We start from the raw sequence: 23,897 nt of genomic DNA, 5'->3' as shown, positions 1-23,897 counted from the left end.
CGGGAGCTCCGTGTAGTGCGACCGCTCACATGCCCTGCTCAGGCCACGCCCCTCCAACAACAAATGTTGGATGTGAGCTTGTTGGCTGAAAGTCCGACCGTGTGTATGCTCCATAGAACATTTGTTGTCAGACTTTCCACCAACAAATGTTGGCCAGCAGGTTCTCAAATTTCCTGCCAACAAAACTTTGTTGTCAGAATTTCCGATATCGTGTGTACACAAGTTCAACACACAAAAGTTCACGCATGCTCGGAATCAAGCAGAAGGAGCCGCACTGGCTATTGAACTTCCTTTTTCTCAGCTCATCGTACGTCTTGTACGTCACCACGTTCCTAATTGTTGGCCAACATTTGTGTGACTGTGTGTATGAAAGACAAGTTGGAGCCAACAACCTTGGAACAAAAATGTTGTCGGAAAGTCCGATCGTGTGTATGGGGCATAAGAGTTTGGATGCATTTGTTCATACAAGATATGTACTTGTACTGTGTAATTGTATTGTTTGCAAGCATTGATTTAGGTAGGCCATAGACAGTGCAAATTTCTTTCCTACGACCATGGGTTGCAGGAAAGTAACTTGCACGATTCCCCCATCAACATAGACAGTGCTGACAGGGGAATCCCTCCTGCCAAGACATTGTACCCCGCCTGGAGAAGGCAGTGATTATTGTCAGCGGCTATAGCAGCTGCTAGAGATAATTACAAGTAAAATCCACGAGGCTGGTTGTACCCAAGTTGATTGATCGATCAACTTGGTACATTCAGCCTGCCCATAGATGACTCAAACCATCTATGACCGGCTTAAAGAGTAGCTTCACTTTTGTTGAGATTTTTTTTTTCCCTTTGGGTGAGCTATGTACATTGCAGGGATTTTAACAAACTTTGTTGCAGATTTCTACCTTTTGTTATTCTGAAGAAATTCCTGTGTGTTTGTGCCCAGATCTTTAATTACAAAATGACTTGTGTCACAATTGTATACCCTATATTATTTTTTTTTATTTGCAATTTTTTTTCCCCATGAAAGTGATTTCCCTTTTATACTAAAATGTGTTCTATTTAAAATGAAGGTAGTTGTATATTTGAAATTATAACAAAATTGGTTAAATGTAGCTTGGTTTAACTAATGAATAATAAGTGATGTCCTTCTAAAGTCAGTTTGTGGGGGGTCTGAACTGAAATTCTTTCCTCAAAAATACATGTAACTAACAAGAAATGACTGATGCTATCGCTACATTTGGAAGCAATTTTTGGAATGAAAACAAGGATTTTGCTTGATGGGAAAGATGGTTTATGCTCTTTACTCTGAAAAAAGGCTATGGGCAGGTCTGATGTATAAATGAATCAGTCAACACAGTTGTGTTTTTAATTATATAAAGCTATTTGTGACCATGCACAAAATGTTTCTATTGATGAATATAGAACAGAGAGTGTTAGCGAAAACTTCTCTAAAATTCAAATCTCTAAACAAAGCAAGAACATTGTAAACCAAATAATAAATAGTCTCAGATATCAAAGAGTTGTAAATTAAGGCAGAATTATTTTTTTAGAGTGGGATATGTAAGGTCATAATGTCCTGTGAAGTACACAAAATCCATTTTTAGATTGCTATCCTGGCAACAGAAATACACTGGGAAACAAAAAATAAATAAAACCTGACATGTACAGTATATGGTAGGTGAGTATATACAAGGGGTGAGAGTAAATGTTGATTTAGGTTTGGTACTTTTTGTCATTTTCTGTGAGTGCTTCAGAACTCAAATGATATATTTATTAAAAAATGATAACTATAACCGTGGAAGATAATGTCTGTTCATGTCTTTGACATTCCTAACTTGCTGCTGGTACATTGCCAGGGGCTGTGTTTGATGTAAGTTGGGTGAATTTCACTTAGACTGTATGGTTATGAAAGTACTGTTTCTTTTATGGCATATACTAGTTCTAAGGTTGGGTGGGGATGGTATTGCACACATGGGAAAGGGGGGGGGGTTATGGCAGTGGAGTCCTATGTGACCTTTTTTTTATGGTTTTTTTTTTTTTTTTTTTTTTTTTGCATTGTGTACTTTCTAAAATGTATTTTTCTAAAAAGGAATAATACAAAAAAGTTATAAAAAACATTATAGCCATAAGTTGTTAGAGTGGTTGGGCATGTGGGGAATGGTTTAGTTCCTATTGCCATCAAATGCCTTCTTTCCCCTTCTCTCCCCCTTTCCCCTCCTTTCTTTTCAATATATCAATCCCACACTTGGGTTCAGGGTTCTAAGCTGCTTTGGGGTACAAGAAAAGCTGCAGGAGCTCAACAAAACAGAGTCTCAGTCTCCAGATAGTCCACAATTTTTCCACAGCTGTGAACGACTCCACACTACCTCATAGACACGTGCTGACTCCTTCCTGCTGCTTTTAAAGCCTCCCTTGCAGGTGGGTTAAACCTTTAAAGTTCCTGTAATCAGGATATTGAGGTTCTTTGCCACCCACAACTCTCTCTGAGTCTCTGAATTCTGGGACCCAAATGAGGACCTACCAATCCAATCCTGAAATCAGTCCACTCCTTTCTAACTCCTCTCTAACTGTACAACCCTGGAACCCCTCACCCTGCATGAATGAGAACCCCTGAGTACAGTACTAAAAATGTCCCTTGAATTCTCTCTTAAAGGGACCACAACCCAAATAGTGGGGAAATACATCTACTATCCAGGACCCATCCCAACTTGTACAATGTACATAGATAAAACTAAAACAAACCAAATATTTACTTAATTTTTTTTTAAACTATGTAACAGCTGTTCAACAACTGCTTCCTTGGCACATGTACAGCTATGTTTTGTTTTTTTAAGTTTCATAAGGATTTGCATATTATTCTATAACTTTGGAATTCTGTGTAACAAGTTTTGGCATATATTATGTCTGTCTCCTAAGCTTTAACATCCCCTTAAAAGTACATCAAGAAAAATGTCAAGTATCATTTCAATGAAAATGTAATTACATCACAGTGGAAATGTTGACACTGTTAATGATTTAATTATAAGGCGATTTACATTCCAGTACACTATGTTAGATGCCAAAATCCATGTGTTTATACTTTTCTTAAGCCTGGTACGCACAATAAGATTATCAGACGAATGATTGTCCGATTTTTTTTTTTTTTATGCTAGTCTCTATTAAAAAATGAAGAGGTTACTAAGGTATGAAAATTCTCGTACGACAGAATAAAAATTCGGAAGTGATGTAATTACATTTGTAATGTATTTTCGGACAGAAACTGTACTGATTAAAGGAAAATCATATGATCTGGTATCGTACGAGAAACATTTTTGTGTTTGTCCCTTTGGAAAATTTCAAATGAAAGCTGTGTACTAACGATCAGGTTAGCGTACGAACGCTTCCAAAGCGGTATTTTTCGTCTGATTTTCTGATCTGGTTACCGGCCTTACATTCCTATATGTAATGATGGTGCTGTTGTTTTAAAGGCCATTGAACTGTATATTGTAGCAGAGAAATGTTTGATGGCTAAAGTCTGCATCTAGTTTAAAGTACTCCTCTGAATATTTGTATATAATTTAAAGCATGTGTTTTGTTAATTGACCTCTAGATTAGATTCTGTGCTCGACAAGCCCATATTAAGAATATCAAAAGCAGGTTACTGCTTTGTCTGTAAATCACTCTAAATCCGTTAACCAAGTGATATAAACGAACGGTAAACTGCTGCAACTTTATGTGAGATATGCACTATACATCAACTAAAACAAAAAATAAGCTGCGCTATGTTAATGGTGAAAAACATTATATACAGTGACATATAAAACTTAAGGCATACACCAAAGTCAATAAGGGCTACAAACCCTCCAAATATACAAATAAACCACAAGTCAAGGAAACCGAAGTGCTCTCTGAGTGTCCTTTTCACTCTGTTGAGTTGCTAAAAAGGAAAAAGTTCCACAATATACAAAAAGCTCAAAGCTACAGTTCATACAGAAGTTCCTCAACCGACTAATCCACGGTGATTTATGACAGAAAACACCTAAGAAGATGTGACAGGGTATGATAGACAGGGTCCTCCACCTTTAACAACACTGGCGCTTACCAGCTGGATAGATGTCTTTTTAAGGAGATCACAATCGCCTGTGGCTTGTACCCCAGCCCCGGGTCTCTGTGCTTAGCAGCAAGGTATCCCAGATCCTCTACTCCGGATGTCCTCGGTATTACCAACAGTCAATAAATCCCCATGTAAGGATAAAAAGGGCTTCCATAGTGTAATTCAATAAAACCTTTATTTAGTTAAAAAACAAGAATGCACTTACACTTTGCCGAATATAAAATAGCGTGTCAAATAAATTTTGAGCTGGCCGGCTCTCGATAGCTGCCCATTGCTTCTGGGACTTTGCGTTGTTCGCAGTAACGTCTGCATGCCGCTCCCCCCTACGCCATTTCGTCACAGATGATGTCATCCTGGGGCACCATTATGGACTGTTTTGGAATATATTTGTTTGCTGTTTGGGCTGGGGTACAAGCCACAGGCGATATTTGTTTTCAGAAGTGTACTGTTTTGTTTTTCTGGACTGTGTAAATTCCAATAAAGACTCTCACTTTTACAAGTGGTTGGCAGTGATCCTGAGCTCCCATATGACAAACTTTATCCAAATTTAAAAACAACTTTTGCCTTTAGTTAGACTTTAAGGGCCCATTCCCACCAATGCATGTGCATTAAATCACACGGTCGACTGGAACTTAGTGGCTCCAGTTAAAGTGGTTGTAAAGGCACAAGGTTTTTCTACCTTCATGCATTCTATGCATGAAGGCAAAAAAACCTTCTGTGTGCAGCAGCCCCCCTAATACTTACCTGAGCCCCCTCTCGATCCAGCAATGTCCACAAGAGCCTTGCCTCTCCTGGGAGTCACACTGCTGATTGGCTTTTGGCAGCAGCGGGAGCCAATGGTCAATCACAGCCAGTGACACACATAGATAAGTCGGCGCTTGCATCAAGCAGAGTGTTAACATGCCAGCTTGTTGGACATCATAAGGGGAGAGTAATGGTCAAAGGGGTTAAAATTATTAAAATTGACTAATAAAAGGCCATATAGTCCATGTTAAAGCACCTGGAGAGGCAGCCCAATGAAAAGTAAGAAGCAACTTATGGAACAGCTGGGGATAAAACACAGGCACCAATCTAAGTGTAGCATAAAAGTGAATTTATTGCACAAATTAATATAGGTACTCAGAAGAGTGAAGTAATCACAAGCATTGGTTACAAATGGCAGGGTGTCCGTGGAGAGGGTACATCCGGTAGGCTTCTCGCTAATGGCTCAGAGCGGGCCGCGCCGGTGGTTCCCGACACTTCCTTGATCTGGAACGCACAGGAAGCCAGGGGATGATGTCATGTCCGGGACGTGATGGACCAATAGGCGATGCGTTTACAGAGCATGCGCTCCTTCTTCAGGCCTAACAGGGGCCATGTTGGATGTGGGCTTTTAAACACTATCGCCACTTCTGCTGGGTCTTAAAGTCCCGCGGCTATTAAACGTATATATTGCTGGCCATGACAGTGCATACAAGGACACAGAGCTACCTAACTGATTAACTTCAATAAAAACATTGTACAAAACTTTGTTAAAACCATTTTGGAAATCATTTAAAAAACTTATTAAAAACATTACAGATGCTTGAAAAACATGAGGTTGACCATAAGCGAAAGAAAATGATATGTGAGTGTTTAATGAATAATGAGTTAATAATGAGATTAATTTAAGGAGTTAATGATGAGATTAATTATAATAGTGGGGTCATAAATTAATAGTGAAATTAATTATATATAATAATATATAAATTAATTTCACTTTAAAACCACTTGCCGACCGCAATACGCACATTTGTGCTTATAAGTTTACATACCCTGGCAGAATTTATGATTTCTTGGCCATTTTTCAGAGAATATGAATGATAACACAAAAACTTTTCTTTCACTCATGGTTAGTGTTTGGCTGAAGCCATTTATTATCAATCAACTGTGTTTACTCTTTTTAAATCATAACCACAACAGAAACTACCCACATGACCCTGATCAAAAGTTTACATACCCCAGTTCTTAATACTGTGTATTTCCCCCTTTAACATCAATAACAGTTGGAAGTCTTTTGTGGTATTTGTGGATGAGGCTCTTTATCTTCTCAGATGGTAAAGCTGCCTATTCCTCTTGGCAAAAAGCCTCCAGTTCCTGTAAATTCTTGGGCTGTCTTGCATGAACTGCACGTTTGAGATCTCCCCTTCAAACTTCACGTTTGAGTGGCTCAATGATATTGAGGTCAGGAGACTGAGATGGCCACTGCAGAACCTTCACTTTATTCTGCTGTAGCCAATGACAGGTCAACTTGGCCTTGTGTTTTGGATCATTGTCATGTTGGAATGTCCAAGTATGTCCCATGCGCAGCTTCCTGGCTGAAGAATGCAAATGTTCCTCCAGTATTTTGTGATAACATACTGTATTCAGCTTGCCATCAATCTTGACCAAATTTTCTGTGCCTTTGTAGCTCACAGATCCCCAAAACATCAGCGATCCACCTCCGTGTTTCACAGTAGGAATGGTGTACCTTTCATCATAGGCCTTGCTGACTCCTCTACAAATGTAGTGTTTATGGTTGTGGCCAAAGATCTCAATTTTGGTCTCATCACTCCAAATGACTTTCTGCCAGAAGGTTTGAGGCTTGTCTTTGTGATGTTTGGCGTATTGTAAGTGGGATACTTTGTGGCATTTGCGTAGTAATGGCTTTCTTCTGGCGACTTGACCATGCAGCCCATCTTTCTTTAGGTGCCTCCTTATTGTGCATCTTGAAACAGCCATACCACATGTTTTCAGAGAGTCCTGTATTTCACATGAAGTTATTTGTGGGTTTTTCTTTGCATCCCGAACAATTTTCCTGGCAGTTGTGGCTGAAATGTTATTTGGTCTACCTGACCGTGGTTTGGTTTCAACAGAACCCCTCATTTTCTACTTCTTGATTAGAGTTTCAACACTGGTGATTGACATTCTCAATTCCTTGGATATCTTTTTATATGCCTTTCCTGTTTTATACAGTTCAACTACCTTTTCCCGCAGAACCTTTGACAATTCTTTTGCTTTCCCCATGAATCAGAATCCAGAAAAGTCAGTGCAGCACTGGATGAAAGATGCAAGGGTCTGTCAGGAGTCCAGAAACTCATTGAACTTTTATACACACACACTAATTGCAAGAAAACAGATCACAGGTGAGGATGGTTACCTTTAATAGCCATTCAAACCCCTTTGTGTCAACTTGTGTGCATGTTATCAGGCCAAAATCACCAGGGTATGTAAACTTTTGTTCAGGGTCATTTGGCTAGTTTCTGTTGCCATTCTGATTTAAAAAGAGTAAACACAGTTGATTGATAATAAATGGCTTCAGCCAAACACTAACCATGAGTGAAAGAAAAGTTTTTGTGTTATCATTCATATTCTCTGAAAAATGGCAAAGAAATCATAAATTCTGCCAGGGTATGTAAACTTTTGAGCACAACTGTATATATACGTTGCGACTTGCAAGTGGTTAACCGGGGTTATGGCTGAACCTATTAGCCATAACCCCTTTATTTTATTTTTTCAGCCGGCAATTTTCTTTCTCATGAATTAGCAGCTGGATCGCAGAAGCATTTTTAATCAAGTGCCGCAATGCGTATTTTTATACTGGGAGGCCACAGCTTTGTTTTAACGTCACTGTAATGTAAAAACCTTACAATTTATTGTAAGTGATTCAGGTGTTTTTCTATAGCAATTTCACATGAAATGATTATGTGTGCAGCTTAGATGTTTGCTCAGTTGAATATAAACAGCCGGCAGTTTTCTTTCTCATGAATTAGCAGCTGGGTCGCTTTCAGAAGCACCGGGAAGGGGCGTCCACCACCCCTCCCGCCGCTCGCTGGTGTTTCTCATGCTTACCGCTCTTACCGAGCCCAGGAAATGATCTGACGATCCGTACCGCTGGTCACAGAATGAATAGAGACCAGATTGTCCTCTAGAGCGGAAGTAAACAATTTTTTATTTTTATTTTTTAAAGCAAAAGAACACTTTTTTAAAAATCTTTTGCTTTCAAAGGTAGAGGACCTGTCATCTCGTATTTCTATTACAAGGGGTGTTTACATTGCTTTGTAATAGGAATAAAAGTGATTTTAAAAAATAGTTAAAGGAACAATGTAAAAATCAAAAATAAAATAAACAAGAAAGGAAAAAGTTAAAGCACCCTCTTTCCTTAATGCTTGCGTGAACGCATACGTAGGTCACACACGCATATGTAAACGGTGTTCGCACAACACATGTAAGGTACTACACTACACTGCTGAACATTTCTGTGCCTCAGCAGGATCTGTATGACTTCTGTCAGCATTTTAACTACGGGCCATAGAGCTATTTATATGCCTTTGCCTATGTATACGTTGTATACACTGTATATATTTAAAACTTGTCATTTAGTTCTGTGTTGCTCATGAACATTAAACCCATAGACAGGCATCGTTTTCTGTTTTTCATGTTGCATTTGTAATAGTAAGCATGTAGAACAAATAGCATTTGCTTTTGTACCACTTGTTTGTAGTCTATCTTGTAAAACTGACATCTGTGTAAGACCATGTTCAGACCATTAGTATAATCATTACGTTTAGTATTAACATTTTGGAAGGCAGACTTGTTTTCCTGATGCTTGGGTGTTTGAAGTTGTTCTTTGGTATTTCAGAGGGTGTAAATTGTTCTGTGCCGTAAGATTGAACAATGAAATTTAAATGGCCAATCTACCAAAAACAAATATTTATCTATTGAGTGGATTCTGGTGGGACAATTAATTTACAAAAAGAGTGAGATCACCTCTTGACTGTGGGCTAATTGTTACATGGGAGACTCTAGTTCCAAAATCTTGAATTTCTTGAAAAATGTAAAATGTCAGTGGATAATCCAACCCACCGGCATCTAGTAAAATGGAAAAATCAGATTAAAAAAAACATTAGTACAGGGATACATGTTGATCCTGCCAGAATTCCAGTGAGCTCCTAACTTGTGCTTACTGCCTTGCTGAACTTAAATCTCAAGCCATTTTATTGGCCTTGCCCAGTTCTCTTCTCTAAACTACAGAACACCTACCCCTTTGGGTTTTGGAGAAGGGGATAAAGGTACTGTATTCCTAACATAGTTCCTGTTCTAGGGTGACAATGCTGAAATGCTGTTCCTCCATAGATACAAGATAGTGAGTTAACTTTGTCATCCTTGAACAGGAAGCCTGTTACTAGAAGGATGACAAGGTAAAAATAAAGGAAACATGCTTAAAAGATATGAAAACTGTTTTAACATGGTTACGCGATAGTTTATGTTTTTGGGGTTTTTCAAGATGTGCAAAGAGAGATCAAGCAAACACAGATATTTAACATATAATTAATGAATGATTGTTAAAGATAACAAATATAGTAGTATTGGAAAAGGTAATAATTAGCTGTAGAGTTCCCCTGTTTCTGGCTTGGCACAATGATCAAACCAGGCGCGCATGAAATACGGAACTAACGATTCCGACTTTTGGCGGTAGTATATATTGGACTAATGGACAGTAGTGACCAATTATAACTCTTGGAAAAGTAGTATTATCTTTTAAGGAAGATAGCACACATTCCTCAAGGCACTTGGTCAATTAATGGTATTCCTATAGTATGAAGTCATCTATGGTAACCAGGCTAAAGATGCATTTTTATGTATTAGTGAGCCAAGCTACAGACTTGTGAATCAGTAGTGACAATGCTAATAGCCACATCCCCAAAACATTTTTCATCCAACAGTAAGGCAAACAGGCATCAGAGTGGCAATTCTGCTCTAAATTCAGGAGCAGCGCAGCATTATTGTTCCCATCAGTGCAGACGCATTTTTACTTAAGTGCCGCAGTGCGTATTTTTATACTGGGAGGCCACAGCTTTGTTTTAACATCACTGTAATGTAAAAACCTTACAATTTATTGTAAGTGATTCAGGTGTGTTTCTATAGCAATTTCACATGAAATGATTCTGTGTGCAGCTTAGATGTTTGCTCAGTTGAATATAAACAGCCTGAGGATTAGATCTGTCATAGTTCCAAATTATTTTAATTGACCATAAAGAAAGAGAAACTAGTAGGAAATCTTTCAGTAATAAATATGTCATATCCTGTATTAACAATGATAAAATAACAGTGTGCTTCCAACTGGAGCATTTTTTAGACTTATACTTTGGTTCTTTCTTGAAGACAGAAAATGAAAACATTTGTAGGGGATTATCTGTGATTACACTACACTTCAAGACAGGGGTCACCCCAATTAGTTAAAGAGGTTGTAAACCTCCAGAAAAAAAAAAAAAAAAAAATCTGCAAGACAAAGGCATAATGAGCTAGTATGCATTGCATACTAGCTCATTATGAAATACGTACCTTAGAACAATATGCTGCAGTGCCGCCCACACTCTGCTCCCACGGCCGACATCTTTCCCAGATTTACTTCCGGGTTCGCGGGCTCCGGCACTGTGATTAGACAAAGCCGCGATAACATCGAAAACATCACGCATGCGCGTGGGTGCCGCCGGTCACGGCACGGTTCCTGAAAAAAGGCACGAGTGGGCCATTCCTTCAGTGCGCATGCGTCGATGATGTCGGCAGCAGCGTATATAGTAAATATCTCCTAAATGGTGCAAGTTTAGGAAATATTTACAGTACCTACAGGTAAACCTTTCTATAGGCTTACCTGTATGTACAATTAAAGAGGAAGACTTTACTTCCTCTTTAATATCATTCTTCTTCCTTAAACTGGCCATAGATGGAGACCATTTCAAATGAACATGCTTAGGAAAAGTCTCAGAACATTTGAACGTTGTTCGAAAGATTTCAGTTACTTTTAACATTTGATTTTGGAATGAATGGATTTTACCGAACAAAAACCACATACACATTTAGAAATTCATTTGTTCCAAAAAATTTTCTAACCTGCTCCTTCGAATTTTCTCATCTCAACGATTTTCTACAAAAATTAACCTTGGTTTGATCCACTAATGATTAGAAAAATGAACAACCTTTTTTAGACTGTTCTTTTCCTAAGAATATTCATTCAAAATTCTATTCATCTATGGCCAGTTTAACTCCAGACAGAACTCTCCCTCACTTTTTTCCTTTTTCTCAAATCGGATTTTATTAGGAAGGAAGTCATATGTCTCAACACCACCATATGTCAAAGCAAAACTAAATTGTCAGAGAATGTGTTGTGTCCTTTTCTCTCTACTGGTATGTTAATGGTATGGTTCTAAGTTCTAACAGAAAGATCAGAGATAACTAGAGAAGCATGAGAGAACAGAAAAGGAGGGGAAATGTAGGATGGGGAGAGGGGAGCAGGATAGGAAGAAAGAAAAAATATTTAAGTGTGTGGGGGAGGGGAGGTAGATTGAAGGATTGGGGATAAGAGGGTTAGTACTGAAGCTTTACAGTCATCTTGAATAAAGTGGTTAGTTGGAGAAATGGGCTTGACATTTGAAGGAATATTTAAAAATTCTATATCTCATCATTGACTTGTGCGTTGAACCACTCATCTAAGGAGAGGACAGGACAGTCTGTGATTTCCAATGTAATTGGAATAACTTATTGGGCTGTTATAAAACTCAGAGCCTCTTTTTTACAGACAGTACTGTGCCTGGGTTTATGAAAAGTAATCTGAGTTTTGGGGAGTTGCAAATGTAAGTAAGATAACACTCATTGTAAATGATGTAGATTTTGTTCCAGAATGGTTTAATAAAAAGGCCACTCAGTTATGAATGTGCCAGATTCTCTAATGCACTGGCAACAAGTGTCAGAAAAAGATGGAAAATGCTTATGGAGTCTTGAAGGGCAATTATACCATCTGGGGAAGATTTTATACTTTAATTCTTGAGCTTTACAAGACATAGATTATGAGAAACTGTGAGTGATTTTTTGCCAATCTTATGTGGATATGGGTACATGGCAGTCCTTTTACAACTGGAGTAGTAGGATGTAGGTGCATGTGTCTTGTGGTTTAACATTAATTGATATACAGTACCTTGAGAAAGTATTCATACCCCCTTGAGATTTTCCATATTTTGTCATGTTACAACCAAAAACGTAAATGTATTTTATTGAGATTTTATGTGATAGACCAACACAAAGTGGCACATAATTGTGAAGTGGAATTAAAATGATAGATGGTTTTCACATTTTTTTACAAATAAATATGTAAAGAAAGTGTGGCGTGCATTTGTATTCAGCCCCCCTGAGTCAATACTTTGTAGAACCACCTTTTGCTGCAATTACAGCTGCAAGTCTTTTTGGGGATGTCTCTACCAGCTTTGCACATCTAGAGAGTGACATTTTTTTCTTCTTCGCAAAATAGCTTAAGCTCTGTCAGATTGGATGAAGAGCATCTGTGAACAGCAATTTTCGAGTCTTGCCACAGATTCTCAATTGGATTTAAGTCTGGACTTTGACTGGGCCATTCTAACACAAAAATATGCTTTGATCCAAACCATTCCATTGTAGCTTTGGCTGTATGTTTAGGGTCATTGTCCTGCTGGAAGGCAAACCTCCACCCCAGTCTCAAGTCTTTTACAGACTCTAACAGGTTTTCTTCTAAGATTGCCCTGTATTTGGCTCCATCCATCTTCCCATCAACTCTGACCAGCTTCCCTGTCCCTACGGAGGAAAAGCATCCCCACAACATGATGCTGCCACCACCATGTTTCACGGTGGGGATGGTGTGTTCAGGGTAATGTGCAGTATTAGTTTTCCGCCACACATAGCATTTTGCTTTTAGGCCAAAAAGTTCAATTTTGGCCTCATCTGACCAGAGCACCTTCTTCCACATGTTTGCTGTGTCCCCCACATGGCTTCTCGCAAACTGAAAATGGGACTTCTTATTGCTTTCTTTCAACAATGGCTTTCTTCTTGCCACTCTTCCATAAAGGCCAGATTTGTGGAGTGCATGACTAATAGTTGTCCTGTGGACAGATTCTCCCACCTGAGCTGTGGATCTCTGCAGCTCCTCCAGAGTTACCATGGGCCTCTTGGCTGCTTCTCTGATTAATGCTCTCCTTGCCCAGCCTGTCAATTTAGGTGGACAGCCATGTCTTAGTAGGTTTGCAGTTGTTCTATACTCTTTCCATTTTTCGATGATGGATTGAACAGTGCTCGTGAGATGTTCAAAGCTTGGGATATTTTTTTTATAACTTAACCCTGCTTTAAAATTCTCCACAACTTTATTCCTGACCTGTCTGGTGTGTTCCTTGCCTTTTATGATGCTGTTTGTTCACTGAGGTTCTCTTACAAACCTCTGAGGGCTTCACAGAACAACTGTATTTATAATGAGATTAAATTACACTCCATTTATAAACTAGGTGACTTCTGAAGGCAATTAATTCCACTAGATTTTAGTTAGGAGTATCAGAGTAAAGGGGGCTGAATACAAATTCACGCCACACTTTTCAGATATTTATTTGTAAAAAAATTTGGAAAACCATTTATGATTTTTTCTTCCACTTCGCAATTATGTGTTGGTCTATCACATAAAATCCCAATAAAATACATTTACGTTTTTGGTTGTAACATAACAAAATGTGGAAAATTTCAAGGGGTATGAATACGTTTTGAAGGCACTGTAGTAAGAAAGATGTGTGTTGTGGGGCATGGGATTGAGAGTAAAGTGTTTCAAAGGTAGTAAGCACCCAATGTAATAATCTATACTAGGATAGGGTTTTGGAAAAGCATACTAATTGTCTGTGGAGAAACCAAATGCTACCTATTTTAGAGCAACAGGATTGAAGATTGTCTTGTGATGTGTTTAATTTGAGGCCAAAATGTTGTTCCATGGCCTGTGGCATGGAGACCCTGAAGGAATTGTGAGTTATCCAAGGGAGAAATTAGTAGTGGGCCTGAATTGGTAGAAAGTCCATAACTTTGGGAGTTCCATTCTATCATGTGCTTTGCGGTGAGTTAGAGTTCTAAAAATTTTTTTAGGGTATCTGGTGGGCCATAGGAATTTATTGGGGATATGTTTGTAATTTCTGGAATGTTTTTGGTAGAGGGATTAGTATAATTTGAATGAGATATAGCAACACAGGTAGAACACCCATCTTAAGGTAATTTATTTTGCTGAACCATGATAACAGTAAGGGTGTCCAATTCCTTAAGTCAGATTTGAAGGAGCTGAGCTGAGCTATGGCAGGGATTTGCATGGCCAAACTTTTGAATGATAGATTGTTAATTGCAACAAAAAAAGGAGGCTTGTATGGAGTCTAACACTGGATTTGTAAGATACATTTAAGGATTTAGATTTGTTAAAGTGATTGTAAAATAGTAAAGTGACTGACCCCAGGTGATGCACAGAGACGAAACAAATCATCCTACATAAGTTGTACCTGCCTATCTGTAGTCTTCTCTTCTCTACATCCATTCAAATTGCTGAATATTTAAAGCTTGCCTGAGCGTTCAGAAAAAAGGGGGTGGAGAGCTGAAGTCACACCCTGTGAGCTCAGTGAGGAGAGCTCGGACAGCTGATTGGAGAGAAGGGACACCCTCCCCCCCTTCACGCAGCACACAGGAACAGAGCTGAGGCTGTAAATATGCTGGAGGTCCCTCCCCTGTCACTTTGTTTCTTTTGGTGTCAGGAAGACTTGTCAGAAGTGATTCATGCTGATAGCAAAGGAATGGGATACAGATAAACATTACACTTAGTGCTCTTAATTGAGACAAGTAGGCACTATAGAGGGATATGCTTTGTTCTTATTTTATCTCTGAAGTTTACAACCACTTTAAGGTTTACTTTTAAATTACTCAAGTCCCTAAATCTTTTAATGGCTTTTAGAATCACAGGTAGCTAGTTGTAGGAGCAGTAGCATACATTAACAGGTCATGTTACTTTTATATCCAAAGGGACCAATTTTAATACCTTTTAGGGATAAGTTCATGAGGATAGCATGCTCCATAAGAAGCAGAAACAAGAGAATTGATAGGGGCAACCCTCCTGGGTTCCATTGGCAATGAAGAGACTGATAGAGAGGGAGGTTTTAGCTTAAACTTTTTCCCGGTGAAGCAGAAGCCATTTTTTGGGTATTTTATTATCTCCTAATGCCCCGTACACACGATCGCACTTTCCGACAGCAAAACCGTGGAATTTTGTTCGAAAGTTGTTGGCTCCAACTTGTCTTGCATACATGCGGTCACACAAATTTTGGCCAACAATTACGAACGTAGTGACATACTAGACGTACTACGTGGTTTTTCAGCTCTTTAGTGCCACCCTTTGGGCTCCTTCTGCTAATTTTGTGTTAGTAGAAGTTCGGTGAGTGTTGATTCGCGCTTTTCTTTTTGTGTTTTTTATTTTGCCCTATTATTATTATTATTCTTGATATCAGTTGAAAAAAAAAGCCTTTGAAAATTTGTTTGCAATAACTCCATCAGTATCACCAGCAAAGCAGCTTCATTAGTATCCCATTAAAGAAAAAGAGAATTAACCATAGGTCTTGACCCACGTATCCTCTTATTGGGAGTCTGTGATACTATTTCCACGAATACTTACAAATGGTTGCTGATTTTCTATACCTCATACTATGCCAGAAAGGCCATCCTAATTAAATGGAAGCAGCCGGAACCCCCGACGGTCGGGCAGTGGAAAAAACTTATTGACAACACTCTGCCATTGTATAAACTTACATATATGAGTCGTAAATGTCCCAAAAAATTCGAAAAGATCTGGGGTCCCTGGGCTGACAGTTAAGCCCCTATTAGGGATGTGAGAGATCCCCCCTCCCTTCAATGTCTTCCCCCACTCCTCTCACCCCCCCGAGGGTGCCCCCCCTTTGGAAACACTACGATTGTTTTCATGGCTAATAAAGGATAGGAAAGCTGGTACCTATGACAGTATATCCTTCCGGGAAAGCAAACTAAACAAGATAGATAAGACACCCCTTGTACGGAAAATGTATGTCAGATTCTATGCATAAGGAAGTATGTGTCAATACTGTGATGAATAATATGTCTTATACAGAAATGTAACGTGTATTGATCTATCATTAGTTTGACTCTGTCATTTATACGTTCACTGATTTTATTGTATAATGCAAGTCATCTTTGCTAATGATCAATAAAAACTTTTCTGTTGAAAAAAAAAAAAGAAAATTGTGCGCTGCATTTAGAGATTTCCTAATTCGCCACGTCACGAATGTTAATTCTCCATTACGAACGCTAGTTTACAAGACCGGCCGCTTCTGCTTCTGAACATGTGTGGACTTTTGTGCGACGGACTTGTGCACACATGATCGGAAATTTAGACGACAAAAATTTGTTAGCAGAAAATTTGAGAACCTGCAAGCCAACATTTGTTGGCGGAAAGACCGACAGCAAATGTTCGATGGAGCATACACACGGTCAGGCTTTCTGCCAACAAGCTCACATCCAACATTTGTTGTCGGAAAATCAGATCGTGTGTACGGGGCATTAGTCAATGAAACCTGACAGGGTCTGGATGGGGATTCTAAATCTTGACAGTTTTGATGACATCTGGTGTGAAAGTTGGGAGTTTAGTGTCCTGGAGGTGATCTCAAAATGTTTCTACCTTTCTCATTTGTGAATAATTTTGAATTATTGAGAATGTCAGAGCTTTTATGAGCCAGGCCTCTAGAGGTGGATTTTACAGTTAGGATGTTATGTTGTTGCTAGCCTGGCTGTAGTAGGTGTGCTAATCAGGAACTGCATTTATTGCTGTATTCAAAAGTTGGGATATTGAATGCAGAATGCAATTGGTGCAGTCTTCAGCAATTAAAAATTTGCAGTGGTAAGTGGGGTATTTAAGTATTTGAATTTTAAGAGAAAAACTGTTTTCTGGACCAGTGGGGTGATTAGTATAGTCTCCATCTGATTAAAGTCCCACTGTATATGTAATATGACATCAGGTTGCAGAACCAGCGTAGAGTAGTGTTATACGTTGAGAACCTGACAATTGAAAAAACTGTCCCCTCTACCAGGTCCCATGAGAGCCTGGCCCAAAGGATCTCTGATGTGTTGAAGATGTAAATATTTCATGTTACGCAAAATAAGTAAGTTCTTTAGACACAGAGGAAGCTAGGTCAAGTCAAAGTTTTAGGAGATAATGATAAGTTTGTACTGATTTCATAAGTGTACGACAAGACATGGAGGTTACATAGAAAAGAAGTCCTGTTTAGTGATAGGTGCAGGGCTTTTTTTCTGCTGGAACTTGCCGGAACACGCCGGAACTCAGTTCCGGCACCTCAGGCAGCCCTCTCCTCTGCAGCATGTCACATAAAACAGAAGCTGGTAGAGGAAGTTTTCTATACCATTTACTTCCTCTGCCAGCTTCTGTATACTAGGCATCTAGGGAATGTGCTCCACAGCTGACTGATGGGATTTCAGAGGCAGCTATCCCCGCCTGCTGTCTGTCAGATCAGTGTAGCATGGAGCCGAGCTCTCTGAAACTCTTCCTCGGTTCTTTGCTACACTGATCTGACAGGTGGAGCTGCACGGAGGAAACTACACACACAGTAAGCTGAGGGGGAAAAAAAGCCTGATTTGACAGAACGGAAGTGTGCTGCATGGCTCTAATGAAGGTGATATTGCTGTGGAGGGAAAGGGGGAGGAAGGGGGGCTGGTTATGCAGAGAGAGTAGAGACTGAAGTTGTGGATGTTCTGCAGAGGTCAGAGCTGGGGGGGTTAGATTGTGCAAAGTGAGAGTTGTAAGCAGGGGAAATGTGTACAGGGTCAAGAGTGCTGGGGGGCTTGGGGTGCAGAGGTGGAAGATGGGGGGTTGTAGAGAGTTAGAGCTGTAGATGGGGGTGCAGAAGTGAAATGTGGAGGCTGTGGATGGAAGTGCAGAGGTGATTGTGGAGTGGGGTGTAAGCTGTGCATGCGGGGTGGGCAGAGGTGACATATTGACAGAGGTTAAAAGGGGAATTGTGGATAGGGGAGGGGACTTTGCATGGTAATGTGAATTGTGAAATGTGGGGGCGGAAGGGGTGAGCTGGCTGTGGATGGAGGGTAGGTGAACTGTGCAGGGGGGGAGAGGGTGATCTGTGAGGGGGGTAGGTGAACTGTGGAGAGGGTGAGCTGTGAGGGGGTAGGTAAACTGTGAGGGGGTAGGTGAACTGTGGAGAGGGTGAGCTGTGAGGGGGGTGGACTGTGGAGAGGGGAGAGAGTGTGAGCTGTGAGGGGGTAGGTGAACTGTGGAGAGGGTTAGCTGTAAGGGGGTAGGTGAACTGTGGAGAGGGTGAGCTGTGGAGAGGGGGGGAGAGGGTGAGCTGTGAGGGGGGAGGTGAACTGTGGAGAGGGTGAGCTGTGAGGAGGGTGAACTGTGGAGAGGGGGGAGAGTGTGAGCTGTGGGGGGGTGAACTGTGGAGAGGGGTGAGAGGGTGAGCTGTGAGTGGGGAGGTGAACTGTGGAGAGGGGGGAGAGGGTGAGCTGTGAGGGGGGAGGTGAACTGTGGAGAGGGTGAGCTGTGAGGGGGAGGTGAACTGTGAGGGGGTAGGTAAACTGTGGAGAGGGTGAGCTGTGGGGGGAGGTGAACTGTGGAGAGGGTGAGCTGTGGGGGGGAGGTGAACTGTGGAGAGGAAGGGGGAGGGGGTGAGCTGTAGGGGGGAGGTGAACTGTGGAGAGGGTGAGCTGTGGGAGGGGAGGTGAACTGTGGACAAGAGAAGAGAAGGTAACCTGTGGGTGGAGGGGGGTGAGATGTAGAGAGAGGGGGTGAAGGTGAGCTGGGGGAACTGTGGAGAGGGTAAGCTGTGAGGGGGTAGGTGAACTGTGGAGAGGGTGAGCTCTGGGGGGGAGGTGAACTGTGGAGAGGGGGGAGAGGGTGAGCTGTGAGGGGGGGGTGAACTGTGGAGAGGAAGGGGGAGAGGGTGAGCTGTGGGGGGAGGTGAAGTGTGGAGAGGGTGAGCTGTGGGGGGGTGAACTGTGGACAAGAGAAGAGAAGGTAAACTGTGGGTGGAGGGGGGTGAGCTGTAGAGAGAGGGGGAGAGGGTGAGCTGGGGGGGACTGTGGAGAGGGTGAGCTGGGGGGGAGGGAGGTGAGCTGTGTGAGGGTGAACTGTGGACGAGAGAAGAGAAGATAACCAGAGGGAGGAGGGGGTGAGCTGTGGAGAGGGGGGGAGAGTGGAGCTGGGGGGGGGGGTGAACTGAGAAGAGAAGGTAAGCTGTGCATGGAGGGAAAGGCAGCCTGTGTGTGTGGGGGGGGGGGGGGGAGTGAGCTGTGGACAGGGAGGGAGAAGGTAAAGAACACTTTACTTCTCTTTCCTAAGGATTGGCGGTATTGGGGGCGGGAATAGGGGTGGGGTTGGGGGGGTGAGGGGGCGGGGAGTTGACTGGGGTGGGTGGGTTCCTGCACCTATTCTCTGAGAAAAAAATCCCTGGAGAGGTGACTGCTTCTGAGAGTAAATATAACAATTTAAATTTGACATTGGTTGTAACCCTCTTGTATGTTACTGAAAGAACATTTGAGAAAAGTTGTGCTTTTAAGCTGGCTTTAGACATGGGGTCATTGAGAACTGAGCTGGGCAATAATATCAAGTCTATGTCAATAGACAGAAACAGACTAGGGTAAATAGCCAGCAGAGAAGCTGTTATTGTTTGCTTTATGGGCTTTTGTTATTTACTTCCTACATTCAGTTAAAGGGTAACTGCACTTTCGTGGAGAAAAAAATAGCAAATAAAGAAAAAATAATATAGCGTATACAGTTGCGACACAAGTCATATTGTAATTGAATGTTATTAAAAATTACCTTTTCTTTTCAATATGCAGCTGCTGTAATTTTCTGTGACATGCAATATGGCTACCTGAAAGTGTTCTGTACACAGAAACATAATTTCCTGCATGTGTGATTGGCTCACTGATTTTCCCAGAAGTCTACACTAAGATATAAGTCAGATTTCAGACATCCCCTGCAACAGAAATGTCATTTTTTGGTGAGATACTCCCAATAGGAACACGTCTAAAGGGATGCAGGCCCTGCAATTTTCCTCAATAGTGCTATGCAGGTTCTGCAGCTGATTGATTTATAATGAAACCACTCCCATTAGATTCACTTAGCACAGGGGCACAGAGCAACACACAGGGATTTCTTCAGAATAACAAAAGGTAGAAATCTGCAACAAAGTTTGTTAAAATTTCTGCAATGTACATAGATCACCCAGAGGAGAAATTTGTTTCTAACAAAAGTGGAGTTAGCTTTAAATTTGTGTTTTTTGTGACAAAAATGCATTATTGGGTTGTGCCTGCATGTCATACTGTCCTTTCTTATATATAGCCTTACCATAATGTATATTTTACATATTCAGACTTCTCTGGTACCTGCATTTCAGACACGCAGCCAATTTAGCTTAATATTTTAAACTGGTGGCTTTAATTTAAGATCTTGTTTACACAGAGACTGGATGCAGATTTCGGCACACATTTTAGTAAAATGTTGTAAAAATAGATTTTGACAAAATGATAATGCTTTAGCAATAGAAGAAAATGCCAGAGAAATCAAATAACTGTTTATAAATACGTTGAAATAAACATGGAAATCTCATGTTTACCCCTTTTATTCATAGGCCCCTTTATCCTTCTTCTTATGAGAAGATGGCCAATCAGCCAAATGTTGTTGTCATTTCTCATTTAGAGAGACAGTCATAGCAGTATAATTGTGGTAAAAAAACCCAGCAAAAGCAAAAAACGTTAATTTTGCTATAGATACGCTTATATATTCCGTGTATGTATGCGCGCACACGTGTGTGTATATATATATATATATATATATATATATATATATATACTATATATATATATACTATCTCTCTCTCTCTGTATATATATATATATGTGTGTGTGTGTGTGTGTGTGTGTGTGTGTGTGTGTGTGTGTGTGTGTGTATATATATATATATATATATATATATATACATTGGTCATATAGATGCTGGTCATAACAAACAAGGTTGCTGAGTGAAATATGGTCCCTTCTGTATTGCTACCTAGAAGGGGGTATCAAGCAGAAGTCATGGAGAGGTCTACCCAATTTGTAGGTTACACAATTAATGCTGCTATACCATTGATGGGACTGGTCATTTAATACTGTATGTCTAAAACTGCTGTGGAAAGTGACACTTTTTTAATAATTACCTCTACAGTTGCCAGCCATTTTAATTCTGTTTAACATGCATATAAATATTATGTGCAGTTTTAGTAGACTGTTTAATAACTTACAAATGCCAATGTTAGCAGAGTTTAATGTGAAAGTATTCATACAGAAGTCACAATTCATTGTTGTGTAAGTAATCAAAATGAATGTTCTGCTACATATAATCTCCCTATATACAGTATACAGTACATATCAGAGTGTTTTTTGTTTGTTGACCATCTTAACTAGTTTACATACATTTAGCAGTAGATTGTTTTAAATGAACATCATCCCTTTTCTTTATATTTTTCCTCAGCCTCCATCAACTGAACAGACATCTGGGACTCCTATTTATTGGCCTTTTCTTATGACAGTGTAAAATAGACAGAGACTAAACAGCGATCTTCCTGAAGCTGGCAGGCCTGTGAGACTGGGTTTTTGCTCAAAGCTTGGCATGAAACGACCTGCCATTCTGCTTGTTGGCACATACACGGAGCCAAAAGCAAACGTTTGGGAAGAACAGGTAGGCCTGTATACACATGTCAGATCTGTTTCTCCTCCTGGGAATAGTAATACTGTTCCAACCTTCTTGAAATCTGTGTTGGCCAGTGATATATTTCCACTTCTGTTCAATACACTCCATGACCCTGTGTTTAGAAGTTAGCACAATTTATCAATGAAATGTATACACAGGATGTATCTGGTGTATCACATCTGCTCAAATTTCAGATATGTTATCAGACCATGAATTTCCAGTTTACAAGAGTAGCAGATTGCTGCTTTCAGTTCCCCACTGAAAAAAACATCTGCTTGTTCTCAAAGCCTCTAAGGGTCACTATACACCTACAATCTAATAAGAGAAAAATGGTGTCAGCGCTTAATGGTATATAACTGCTAGCAATTCGTGTAGATATACAAAACACTGTAATAACAATATCAAAGAAAAATTGCAGCGCTCAACACAATATCAAAAAATTCCAAACAACTGAAGTGTTATAACAGTGAGTCCAACATTGAAAATATAAAAAACAAACCAAACATAAAAAGTTTAAATTATATCTTGTGAAGAAGTATCAAGTAATATGATTCAGGTGATCTCCCTCTTCGTAGTGCTTCAATCACCCAGTGCGACCTCCACCAATGCCAGAAAAATGCACTCACCAGATATAGTTGATGTCTAATGAATATAACAGCAAAAATCACATATGATAAGATCCAGGTCACCAGAGGTCTGTGGTCATCATTAGCTCACACTTATCCACTCTAACCGAATCACAGGAGCCTCTTCAGAATGTATCCGGGTGCATGGATCATGACCAGGAAGCTTTATTTCTCATAGTAAAAACAAGTCAGCATATGCCATCCATAGTAATAAGTCAGCAATGACAAAGAAGAAAAAATCTCATGGTGCAGTATTTATTGGTCAACTGGCATAAAGACAAACCTATAAAACAATTGTGCCTATAGCACTTACATAAAAACGGCCAATCCAACCAGGGACAATGGCGGCAGAACCTCAAATGCAAAACATCATGTGTGAAATAGTAAGCTTACACTTATATGAAGTGCCGCCAATCTGAAACAGAGTGGCGGCCATTACCTCAAGCGTTGTATAGTGATAAACCTCTACAGCTGTTTAGCGTACAGACGCATCATCAAGAGTATAAAAAGTTTTCATCTTATCATATGTGATTTTTGCTGTTCTATTCATTAGACAGCAACTATATCTGGTGAGTGCGTTTTTCTGGCATTGGTGGAGGTTGCACTGGGTGATTGAAACACTAGAGGAAGGAGATCACCTGCATCATATTACTTAATACGTCTTAATAACATATGATTTGAAATATTTACACACTTCAGGTGTTTTGAGTTCTTTGATATTGTGATGAGCACTGCAATTTTTCTTAGATCTACCAAAACTACGTACTATGAGGACCTTCCTAATTTATCAAATCAGACACATTATTGCACTACAGACTTGTTAATAGATTTAAAGGAGCTATTGCAATCAGAATGTAATGCGTGGTGGTAGCGGCCTAAATATTGTATTTTTTATCATCAGATGCCAATATACACGATAACTGGGGGGCACGGTGGGAGGGGTGTTTTTTACCTATATATTTTAGACTAAAAGATGCCCATCTTTCCCAGGTCCTCACAAGTTGTGGATGGAAACCCCATAAGCGATCATTATAGGACCTTTCCTGTGGCCATTCTAGATAACATGCTTATAAAGGTATAACCATAATTAGCTACCTTAATTAGGAAAATTTGCTAACAGTAGTTGAAACCTTAAAATGATATACAGTACAGTAGTTCAAGGTAATGTTTGTTTTTTCCTTTTTAAATGTGCATTTTGCCAGTTGGCCAAACTGTTTTTTATCACAAGGCTTAAAAATCACCAAGGCTTAAAAAAAGTGATATATTTTTGTTGTCCCATGAACAATTATTAATAGCAAGGAGCTGCTTCCATTGTTACATGGAGTAGGGAAAACCTATAAAATTAGAACAAAGAAATTGGTCTATATTCTTTTTCATTTTTTTCTGACCAGCACCATTTTCTATATGCCACTCGAATTACACCAGTTGCTATGAGTACCATGTGCACCTTCTTGGAGGATTTTTCTTTTACAAACAGGACAAAAAAAAATGGTCACACTTCCAAGCCAACAAGTTTAGAATTAAAGTACCACTGTACATAATTTCTGTAAACCTTTTGATATAATCACATACCTGATTTTCT

General features: G+C 40.0%; 1 protein-coding gene across 4 annotated transcripts in view; it reads left to right on the top strand.

Annotated features, from left to right (window-relative positions):
- Window positions 1–23,897, top strand: part of PAPLN (papilin, proteoglycan like sulfated glycoprotein) — a 208,906-nt gene that overhangs the window by 64,709 nt on the left and 120,300 nt on the right. For 3 of the 4 annotated variants that reach the window (XM_073608654.1, XM_073608656.1, XM_073608653.1), the window contains exon 2: window positions 21,471–21,677. The gene's annotated coding sequence lies outside the window, so the exon portion shown is untranslated. Of the gene's footprint in view, window positions 1–21,470; window positions 21,678–23,305; window positions 23,391–23,897 lie in introns of all 4 variants that reach the window. The other variant, XM_073608655.1, reaches the window with a different exon arrangement.

The sequence above is a fragment of the Aquarana catesbeiana genome, linkage group LG13, assembly GCF_042186555.1.
Source record: "Aquarana catesbeiana isolate 2022-GZ linkage group LG13, ASM4218655v1, whole genome shotgun sequence".
In the NCBI taxonomy this organism is placed as follows: domain Eukaryota; kingdom Metazoa; phylum Chordata; class Amphibia; order Anura; family Ranidae; genus Aquarana; species Aquarana catesbeiana.
This window is presented reverse-complemented; position numbering and strand designations above follow the sequence as displayed.